At 32.1% G+C, this 11,660-nt stretch overlaps 1 protein-coding gene across 1 annotated transcript in view; it reads left to right on the top strand.

The window, feature by feature from the left end:
- The window catches only part of LOC134839339 (afadin-like), a 361,792-nt gene that overhangs the window by 126,211 nt on the left and 223,921 nt on the right, over positions 1 to 11,660 (top strand). The window lies entirely within an intron of this gene.

Below are 11,660 nucleotides of genomic sequence, written 5' to 3'. Positions count from 1 at the left end.
TTGATCTGCAATGTTTTTGGATATATTTGTTATTGTTCAGGCCTTTGAAAGTAGGGGGAAACTTCGTCTTCAAGTTTATTTTGAGTTTTTCTAATTTTTTTTGTTTTCCACGCAAAATCAGGAATGGGTCAAGGAATAGATCATCGTGCAGCCCTTTCAGTCGTGATTTGAAAGACATCGAAAAACTTCTATAACAATGTCTCAGTGTCGAGTAAAAAACGACATGAAATTTTTGATTTTTGGTCTAATTTCGAGCGAAAAAAAAAGCGAGCAGACTTGTTTTGCTTAAATTAGTGTAAATGCAATTCAAAAGTGTCACCATGCCAGGAAAGAAATCAAGAAACAGAAGAGAAGGCAAAAAATAGAAACGAGCAGGCTTGTTTCGTTTTTCAATCAAAATTGGTTACAACAAAAAAACCAAAACGAGTCGAGTGATATATCATATATGTAATATTGGAAATGCTGCAAGAAAATAGAAACTTTTTCTTTTAATTTGCTTACATAAACTTCGAACGGACTCTTTTTTATTCTAAATTTGTTCACACCTGAGGAGAAGAATGCCCTTTTAAGTTAAAACTTGGATCAGATTTCAACTGAATAACTTAGTTTAAACATTAAAACGTCATTTTCAAAGTTCCAACTTCTTAATTTCTAAGCGGATTATATTTTTTATTGTTTTAGTTTTTAACCTTGAAAAAGGCAAAGGTTTTTGATAACGTTTAACGGATGATCGAGGGAACTTAATATTTATCTACGACGCCAATCAGGCGGAGTGCGCCTATTGCTTTGGCTTTGAAATAAAAAAAAATTCTCTAATCAAAAGCAGAATCAGAGATAAAAAGAGGACTCAATTCTAATGGCATGTCTTAAGAGAACTTAATTCCATGTCTTCTAATCAAAAGCGGAATAAGAAATTAAATGAGAACTTAATTGTAATAGCAGGTGCAGGCAAAACCAAACTGAAATTGTTTCGGATGAGACGGCCTGCATTTTTCAGTGACACTAATTTCTTTGCCCAAACAGCCAGTTGAACTCTTCTTGTACTTTTCCTTTAAATCTGTCTCTTAAAAATAATAACTCCTGTTTCTTATCGTAATTTTCTTCTAGAATTACTCAATACTTAAAACTTGAGGTAAAAAAATTTCTGAATTGATATGAATTAATTCTATCGATTACTGAAACAGCAACCCTTGAGTCGAACATATTTCTTCAGCTGACAACGGTCAACGGAAATGGTGCCCGTTTCTAAACAACAGTGGGACACTAACTTCCTTCAATCTTTTCTCCATTAAATCCCATCAAAATTTTGGTAGAAAGAAAAGAATCAAATTATTAAAATAAAAGTCCCCTCTCTTTGGTAAATGTATCAAAAGATGAACAGTTGTGTATAATTTTTGACAATTTTTGTTTAATCATGCCGTTTAACTTATATCTTCATAGAAATTTTACCTTAACTCCTGATCGACTAGGATATATGATTTAATCAGACCCCATAAAATATTGATTACTAAATAAAACAAAAAAATCCTTCAACGGCCCTTCAGTTTTTTTAGTAAAACTGATGCAAAATGAGCAGAGAACAATCATTTAAAATGTAGGTAGTCTAAGAAACAGAAGAGTTAATTTTAATTATTTCGAAATTTTAGGAAATGAGTTTGTTAGTCAGTTTCTCTCTTCAAAAAATACGAGACGGAGTTTATTAATCTCTAGCCCGCAATCTAAATGACTCCTTTTGCCAGTTAGTCCTCTATAGATTCAAGGTTATCATTTTTTTTCTATCGCTCATTAGCCTATGACAGCTATCTGCTAAGTTCATTTCAAGAAACTTTTTCATATTTTTACTATAACTACTATATACCAAACAAAAGGAAACGGTCTCTGACCAAATCGGTAAGTATAAACAAACAGTTTACACAATGTAACGACCTCATCAAATAAAATGGTCTTACTAACATAAATCAACCTAACTATTTATGTGTTTAATTTTTCATCGGATACTTCAAAAGTGGAAACTTAGAAATTTTTTGAAATGATTCATAAAAAGGAGTAAGAGGTCCTGTATGCAAACTAAGTGTACTCTAAATGATTGATAAATTGATTTCATATATCATATGCACAATCAAACCTGTGCTCAAATGAGATTCAATCTCAATTCTTTCTTGTGAAATTGTGCTTCATTTTAATTTTCACCATTTTGCGAGGCTCATCCACTAACTTGACTCAACTTGATTTTATCAACAGGTAAGGAAGTTTTAGCTAACGGTAGGAACTATCTACACCAACTAAGGAAGGAACTGTTAAGTGTGTTTTTTCCGATTGATTTTAACTCGAAAACCTAAATTGCGTTTATTTCGAAAACCACTGAGTTTATGCTAACTTTCAGTGATATTCACAAAAAAGGTACAACCATAGAAGTTAAATTGTAAAATTTTTTACCCAATTTAGTCAACAATCATTAAAGTCCGAAGGATTAACATGAATAAACCCAAATATAGCAAAACTTGTCCATTTATGATCAGAAAAAGCTCATTGAAGACAGATGAACTCCCAAATAATCTGAAATTTAACATTCTTCATCAAAATAAAGCCAGTTAAGATAAGTAAACTCCCAATGAATCTAAAATTTACCCAATTTCAGTCAAAATATGCACAGTTAAGAAAAGCAAATACTCATATAACCTCAAATTCACTAAAATTTGGTCACAATAAAGCCACTTAAGATAGATAAGCTCCCAATTAATCTAAAACTTACGCCAATTTGGTCAAAACAAAGCAATTTAAAATAAAATGACTCAAAATTACATCAAAATTCACCTAATTTCAGTCAAACGAAAGCTGTTTAAGCTAAATAAACTCCGAATGAATCTAACATTTAATCAATTTTCGGCAAAGTAAATTCAATTAAGATAATTTGAATCCAATGTAATTTGAAAATTAAAATTTTTTAGGAAAAACAATGCCAATTAATTTCAGTAAACCTATCAAATTATAAAAAACTTGCTCGTTTTTAAATCAAAAGAAGCCTAATTAAACAGATAAACTTCCCTTTCTTCGGAAGTTTTGCCCAATTGCGGGCAAAACAAAGCCAACCAAGACAATCAATCTCGCTACTCAATTTTAGTCAAAAAGATCTTGTTTACAGTATAAATTTTTCCAATATATACAAATTTGGCCAAATTTTGGTCAAAACAAGCTCAATTAAGGTAGAAACATTTGAATTTAAGTGAAATAAAATAGCTCCAATGAAGACATAGAAACAGAATTTTAACAAAACATTAGACAATCTACCAAAAAATAACCCAAATAACAAAAAAAACTTCACAATAAAATAAAATTTGCGCAAATTTGGTAATAATTAGCCAAAGAAAGATAAATAAAATTTTAGTTTAACCAGAAAAAAACCCAAATTTAATCCAAATAAGCCCAACTATGGTAAATTTAACTCTTAATAAACTGAATTTTGCCCAATAATTTGTTACAAAATACCCAAACTAGCAAATTTAAAAATCACGATTTTTCTTTCCAGCAGCAATACTCCAGAAGATTACTCTTCCAGATAGCGTTATTAAAATATTCAAAAAATATTCAATTGAAAACAAAAAGGCCTCATCTAACGTAAATTAAACTAGAATAGGTCTCATGTTCCGAAAAAATTGGTGAATCTAAACCATAAAAAACAATAAGCTATCAGTAGACAAAATACAAAACTTTAAGTACTAAGCGCCAAAAGCTGAGGAACAATTAAAAAGGGCTAATATAGTTGCAAATCCAGATTTAGCCCTCGCAAAAATTACAAGCTTAGACCCGAATGAGGATGCAAGAGATTTTCTTAATAATGCAGAGAAAAGATAGCTTTTTCCCTAGGCACTCGATCAGCAGACCCAGAAGATGATGATCTAGATGCATATGATAATAGACAAAGAGCTTTATTTGGTTCATTATTAAAAGTTCCAGCGGCTCAATGGTATTAGGGACTAGCAACTGCTTTAGATTGAAACGATATAAAAGATCGGTTTATAGATAGATTCAATAATGATAAGAATAATTATAGAAGATAAATAGAAGCGAAAACGTAAAAAAAAACAAATGGTTCCATCAAAAGTTATAATCATAGATTAGCCGCTGCAGTAGATCGTGAATGACCAAAGCTGACTTTGAAGAACGTCCAAGGAACAACAAAAAAGAGGATTTTTTGTGCGAGTTTTGAGTCCGCCAGATTAAAAAAAAACATCAATTTCTAACTGATAATCCACCCGCAACTTGGCAACAATTAAAACATCTTATGGCTATCAAAGACTTACGTTTCGCAGTGATTAGTGGGATTACTGGAAGGGCTTGAAGTGGTGTTGATTTTATTTTGGAAAGAGACGGAAAAAAGGATCAACTAAAAAACTAACAGGTTTAATGAAAGATCGCAAAATATATGCAGCCAATAACCCAATTAACCAAGAAACAAACTAAACCATGCCAGATTTTTACAACTGCTGCTGCAGATAAGGTCACACAATAATCAATTTTTTTAAAATACCGGGATCTTAAGGAACAAAATCAGAAACCACAGTGATCCCCAAAGTATCCGAAAGTCAAACAACCCTAGAAGATATTTAAATGAAATCAAAAATCAATTATAATGTAACAGTTAATTTTTATCAAACGAAGAGTTTAATCAAAAGTTCCACATATGCGAACAATGAAAAGCTCAATTTTTACCTTTAAACATCCTATCAGATTCACCAATTAGCAAATTGAGGAAAAAAACAAAAATTAAATTGAAAGAGGAGGAATTAGATTACACCAGTTATTACGAACTAGAAGCCAACTTCACAAAAGAGCTAAAAAAAAATTTAAAAAAAGAAAAAAAAATGAAATACAAATAAGAAAAATTCACCTGAAAATTGATAAGAGAACAAAAACTTCTCAATATAATCATCTTTATCCTATCAGATATCAGCAAAAATCACTTGCAAGATCTAATGAGTTTTTTGTTATAGAGGTAGTAAAATTTTAAATTGGTACTCATTTCAAATTAAACAAACGAAGACCAGCAAGAGTACCACTGCATTATCAGGAAAAAAAAACAGCCTAATTAATTATTTTTGTAAATCTGGTATTGAAGAAAAATTTTGGGTTAATGCAGAAATGCTATCCAAATCTACAATTTGTCCAGTAATTATACCAAAGAGTAGCTTCCTGAAACTTGTCATTAACGCAAAATGTTTGAAGTTAATAACTGATTTGAGTAGATATGCAGGGCCATTTGATTCGTTAGGTTCATTCATTACTAAACTGAGTGGTAACTATAACTATTTTACCCCAAGCTGTTTATGATCAGCGTTCCACGCACAAAGAGAACACGACAACTAACAAGTTTTTGTCATAGTATCAGAGCAGTACACCTTCACAAGATGCTTCTCTGGACTTTGTGGTCCATGTTTTTTTTCAACAGAATCTTGAATAACCATTTCGCACTTATGAAAAAATAATAACAAGGCGTGACTTATGTAGACGATACAACTTTGCATACTATGACTCTGGAAGAATTGTTTCTTACAATTGATACATACCATGCATTATTTACAAAAGTTGGGATTAAAAATTCAACCAGAGAGAACATAGATTTTTCTAATGAAAGTGCAATTTTTAGGAGATGTAGTAATTATAGACGATATACAAATAGTAAAAAAAAATGGGAGAGCTTGAAGTTTTAAAAAGTCCGAAAAAAAATCGAGACGTTATGAGAGTTAATCATTGCTTAGGGTTCTATCATTTCAAGTGGACTCAGGAACATGAAAAAATAATTTGAGAAAAAAGCCAGAATAAGGGCAGATACTATATTTGCCATATCAGGTACACGATACCTATTCCACGTTCAATTAAACTCATCATCTATGGGAGAAGGTTCAATTTTGATGAAAGAATTTCCAGAGGGCAATCGCATAGTATCATTTAATTCAAGATCTTATAAAAAAGAAGATCAAAATGTGAGCTTGTGCTAGAGAACGGTGTGGTGCTGCGTCAGCAACACAAATTTAAGAAAAAAATTTAAATGATCACCACACTCTTATTATTTTTATACCGACCAAAAAGATTTGCTTCACCTGTTGACTAGAAGCGGTAAAAAATTCATTCGGATGTTTCACATAGCAATTAGTAATAACTTCAAAAAACCTAAAAAATATTTTGACAAGAGGAAAAAATCTAGTTTTTCCAGACAAACTAAGTAAAAGTGTAACCATAAAATATCTTAAAAAACACCAACTAAAACATTTTTAGTTTCACAAAAAAGTTGGTAACAATTAAAATTATTTCATAGCACATGATTCTGAAAAAAGACCATTTGAGGAAGTGTTCCCAGTCCTAAAGTAAATTATGTTAGGGACCACACAAATTAAAACTAACAACAAAAAAATTAATTAGGTATCAAACGGGAATAGGAAGAGAGTATTTGTTCTTTGACTGATAGTAAGGGTTGTTTTTCCAAGGATATTCAGTAAGCCAATGACAATGAACCAGTGAGACAACAATCAAAGCCAATTACAAGAATAAAAATCGAAATATGACTTAGATAACCAAAAAAAAACAAATGTAGAAGACAAAAAACCTTAGTAAAAGTTAATGCTAAATGATGAAATAGCGACATGTCAGCCAAAAAATGAACAATTTAAAAAAGCAAGCTAAAACACTGTAATGCAAATCTAGAGATGACAAAGATAATTTTTCTAATTTTATTCAAAACTAACAAGGAAGGAAAATCAAAAAATACAAACCGAAAAATAGTTCAAAAGAAACAAAACAAGGATCCAATTTGAAAAGATTAAAGAAATTGAACAAGTTTGAAAACTGAACGTACATGAACAAATTTGTTATTACTAGGAAAAGTTTTATGCATTGAACAAGCATTTGATAAACCGGAAACAAAAGAAAGAACGATATGTGTTCTAGAATCACTGCTTTTAAAAAATATTTGAAATTGCACATAAAGATCAATTATTGGGACAATTAGGTTTTCTTATAGAACTCAGCAGGATTTCTTATAGCAGGATGATTTATAGCAGGATGTTTTGTTTCTCAAAAAAATAAACAAAAATGACGCAGTATTCAAAAAGGACAAAAATTATACTTTTCCATCAAATCAGTAGACATTGACCATAAAATACCCATTAATCCACCATCGAGTGGAACAAAACATTGCTCAGTAATCGTAAATTCCTTTTCACCATTTTTTCAAGTATATCCGGTAACTTCAAAAACCGCAACCAAAACTATCAAAACATCGGGAATTTTTATACGCACGTTTGGAATTCCACAAAAATGGTAAATGACGAAGAAACAGCGTTTATGAATGAATAGTTCAATAGCTGGCTTCATGAACTAGAACTGCTTATTCACCATGGAGAATTCATAAAATTGAAATACAAAAAAAATATTTAGGAACACACTTTAGAATAATTTTAGACCATGCTACAAGAAATTGGAAAGGAGAAGCCTCAAAATTTGTGTTTGCGCATAATACTACTATCAATGCTGATAAGGGCTAAGACCATAAGAGATTGTGTTTGGTCAAAAACCACAAATTAACCTTTTTTCAAAAATAGGACTTCTAAGAACCTCAGAACTAGCATGTAATTCTCAGTTCTGTCAAATTCTACCACTACAGAGGAAAACTCTACAGACATCAATCAAAAAAGCAATTCAACTACTTTAAAAAAAATCTCTTTTAATAAGAGAAAATCAATCCGAGTACTTCTAAAACACAGCTTTCAAGAAAAAATTGTACCCAAAAACAAAGATTCATGGATCTCGCAATAAACAGGAAACCCGTTGAATGTAGGAAACAAATTACTAATGGAAAACCATTATCTTATTGCTGAAAACGCAACCAAATTAGTAAATGATCAAACCCTGAAAAAGATCCGAAAACACCGTTTTATTGCAAACAAGAAAGTCAATTGTTCAATCTCGGGTCATCAATTTGGATAGAAGAGAGCATTCAAACAACAATCCTATGCAGTGAGCCTAAACAAAATCATAACAAAAATGCTATTGTCGAACAAGAAAATTTTATTTTTTTTGTTGCTAATTTGTTGCTAATTCAACGACACATCATGAGATTTTTTTTTTGTGTGTTTGCTCTCGATAGGCACTCACAAAAAATCATTCCAAAATGAAGAGCTGCATAAAGTATCAACTCGCTAAAAGTTACACATTACAACTGTTCAGCCATGCAAGAGAATGAAATGTATGCGCTAAATCAAGTAGGAAACTGAAAACTGTTATCGCATTTGATGGCGCTATCTCTTTGAAAAAATGCTATGCGATAAAACAATTCCACAAAAAAGCCTCTCTAACCTCCTCAAATATATTGTACGGCTTGTTATAGGAAACTAAAGCTCAGAGCAAATTTTCCATTTGCAAAACTCCCGTGCCCTACTTGTGGGCAATTATTTCACTTGATAAATTTGACATAATATGATATCTGTATTTTTTGCAATACACTAAGGCTTACCTTTAGTATGAGAAAAAGTGGACATTTGGAAAAGTGGACGTCTTCACATTAGTATATTTCATATGTGCATAGATAAACACAAAATTAATTGCCCAGTTGATCATTCACAAATTCAATTTAGTAACTTATCGGTTAAATTTTTGTGTTTGAAAAAATGCAGTTTAATTTGAATGAATCGAAAAACTGATCCCAGTAGTGCATGAAACATACCCTTATTTTTATCCACAATTTCAGTATAGCGACCATATAACCGTCAAAAAGGTGAAAATTTTATATCACCTTACAGAACTATTCAAGGCTTTCTGAGTGCCTAACCTGTTTTGAACAGAAAGAGAAAATTCAGATGGGAGTTTTTCAAGGAAAATGAAAAAACCAGCCATTTCATAAAATCTGCATCCATTGTTTTCTTAAGCTGAATTCCCAAACAAAAGTGCGGTTGGATGTTTTTGTTACCAATTGGCATGAACTATACTGCCATCATTGCAATGAATTGTTTTAAAACAAAAATTAACATTCGGAGGCCAAATACTCTTTTTTGGCCAACACATGATCAAAAGATCCTTGTTTACCGTTCTTTCAAAATGACATCCTACTTTTTTGATAAATTTATCAAATTTTTATGATTTTACTTTAACCCGTTCACAAAATCTTTCTGTATCTAGTAGTTCAACACAAATGCCCAATATGCTATGAACATAAATTGGTTTTCAAGAATTAACATAAATTTTTGCCACACCACAACTGCACAAAGGGAAACTTTCGTCGAATACGGAAAAACTCTCTGCTTCATTTGCCGCACACACACCCATCAACACAATGTCCTTTTCCAATTACCCACCCTCGGTTAAAGGCTTTGAAATGGTGAAAATTGGACAATGTGATTCTGAATTACATATATATCAAGTTATTGGCATTTGAGGGACTGTCATCTGTTTTATAAAATTAGCAGAAAAAGCAAAGGCCAGTAAAAACAAATTGACCCATCTGCAAAATAAAATGTCATTTCTCAGACCCTTGGAATTAAATAATCCGAAACAAAGATCCATTTTCCACGGTTTTTACACAATCTTGTACCTTTATGCTTACTTCCTCTTCCTTATTCACCTGTCCTTATTCAATGGTTTTTTATTTTGGAAAGCTATTCAAATGAGAAGCAACGCAAAGGCGCACAGAAGAAAACTCTGTAAGATTGGCTAATCAAACGTCATAAAACTTTTGTTTTTTTTTCATTGTGGTTGGGCTGGGCTGGGCTGTCTAATACACAAATAATATCATTTAATTTGATACAAAACTGTTTCAAAGAGTTTGGAAAAGAAATATTTTTTCCGGTTTTTTCTAGTCCATTTTATTTGAAAAGAGGACCAAATGTAAGTCTCTGGATTAGCCCAGTTGGACAACAAAACTAAGATTGAGGGTGAATTAGTCTCCAAATTTTATTTTTTTAAACTTTTTCATTTTGCTTTCATGAAATTTTTTATATAAGTGATATTACCTAACTGGTGCAAAAAAGCATCATTACCAATTCAGTGATAGACAAAAAACACACTATTCAAATATAGAAACGGAGTACGACCCAAAAGCAATCTGGATTGCGTTAATGCAGACTGCAGACCCGGCACTAGAACCGGAAAAACGATCTAGGTTTTACCGAAAAAAGCAAATCAAAATAGAAAAAATAAAACCCAACAACACAGAGAATTTAAAATCAAAATTAACCCAACTTCTCTGTTCCTGAACGATGGACTACTAACAGGAAGAGGAAAAATCCCTGAACTAGCTGAATGATTACGCAAGTAGTATAAGTCGGGTAGAAAACGCGCTACCAGATGAGGACCCCCATGTATTAACATAGGCTTTAGAGTATCTGGTCCTCATCCAAGGTAATAACATAGGAAAGAGATTTCGCTGTTAGGAAAGAGAGGAAAGAGAGTTTCAAATAGGAAAGAGATAGGAAAGAGAGTTTCAGATGGTAAGATGATAAGTTTCAATAGATGATTTTCAAAAAATTATTGGGGTTCGATTTTGCCGATACAGCAGTGTTAACGTATCTTAATGGGAATATTCAAAACCCTAAGCGCAGCCATTAAAATAATTTTCTGGAAACAAAATTGATTACAGAGAAATTACTCGTATATACTTTTACTACATAATCTCTTACAAATTCGGTGGTTTAATATGTATTCCATCACATTCAACGTCCCGTTTAAATTAAAAATAGCTCAGCTTTTTCAGTTTGTTCATAAGTGGCAACTATGGTTAACCGTTTCAACTCCTCTATTTGTTGATTTCAAATTCACTGCTCTATCCAATGTTTGTCAATACTTTACCATCGGACCGTCTCCAAAGTCTTTTATTGTGCGTTTGTTCAATTCTTTACTGCTAAATGTATACTTTGGACTTTTACTATCGTAAGAGCAATAAATTTGACTACAGAAGCACAACAATTCGGTGCATCTGAACTTCTCTTTGAAAACTCTGGTTCTCTCTTATTTTGTTTTTCGTCTTTGATGGAGCTAGTTGGGGTGAAATTTTTTTTTTTTTCGAATCTGCTCTAAAATTGTTTCGACAATCCTGGCTTTGATTTTCATTCCATTCTGTTTGCTTGTAGCGAGTGATACATCCGTATAAACTTTCTTCTGCCAAAGCCAAATAAGGGGAATCTGTAAAAAATCATACCATAATTGGTTTCCGCTGTTCTATAGTAGATTTAACAAACTACACTTCATACATGTCTTTAGCTACAATTTTGAGTCGCTTGAAGAACTGGCTATTTAGCTTTATGGTTCTTTTGGTCACCAGGATTTTTCGTCATTGTTGGTTTTGACTTGTCCTTTGTTTGATAGCTTTAGGAACTATTTCCTAGCAATTTCTTTGTCTCGGCTACCACACCAGACATTCGAATATTGTCTTCGGCTCGCCTAGCATCAGCACCAGACTGAGCGAAACTGTTGAACACTTTACGCGGTGTACAATGTATAAATCGACGATTTTTTGTACACTGTAGACCAATATTGAAATTAAATTGAAAAATGGTGTTGGAAGCGTACCGTAGGTAACCTGAAGCTCGATATCAACATTCGCTGCGGCTGTTTCAACAGATCGTTTTCTTCCAAATATCGCTTCATCTATTCGTCAACATCGATTCTGGTAAAAT

Source organism: Symsagittifera roscoffensis, chromosome 2 (assembly GCF_963678635.1).
Source record: "Symsagittifera roscoffensis chromosome 2, txSymRosc1.1, whole genome shotgun sequence".
Classification (NCBI taxonomy): Eukaryota; Metazoa; Xenacoelomorpha; order Acoela; family Convolutidae; genus Symsagittifera; species Symsagittifera roscoffensis.
The sequence above is the reverse complement of the archived record's forward strand: the minus strand, read 5'-3'. Positions and strand labels throughout refer to the sequence as shown.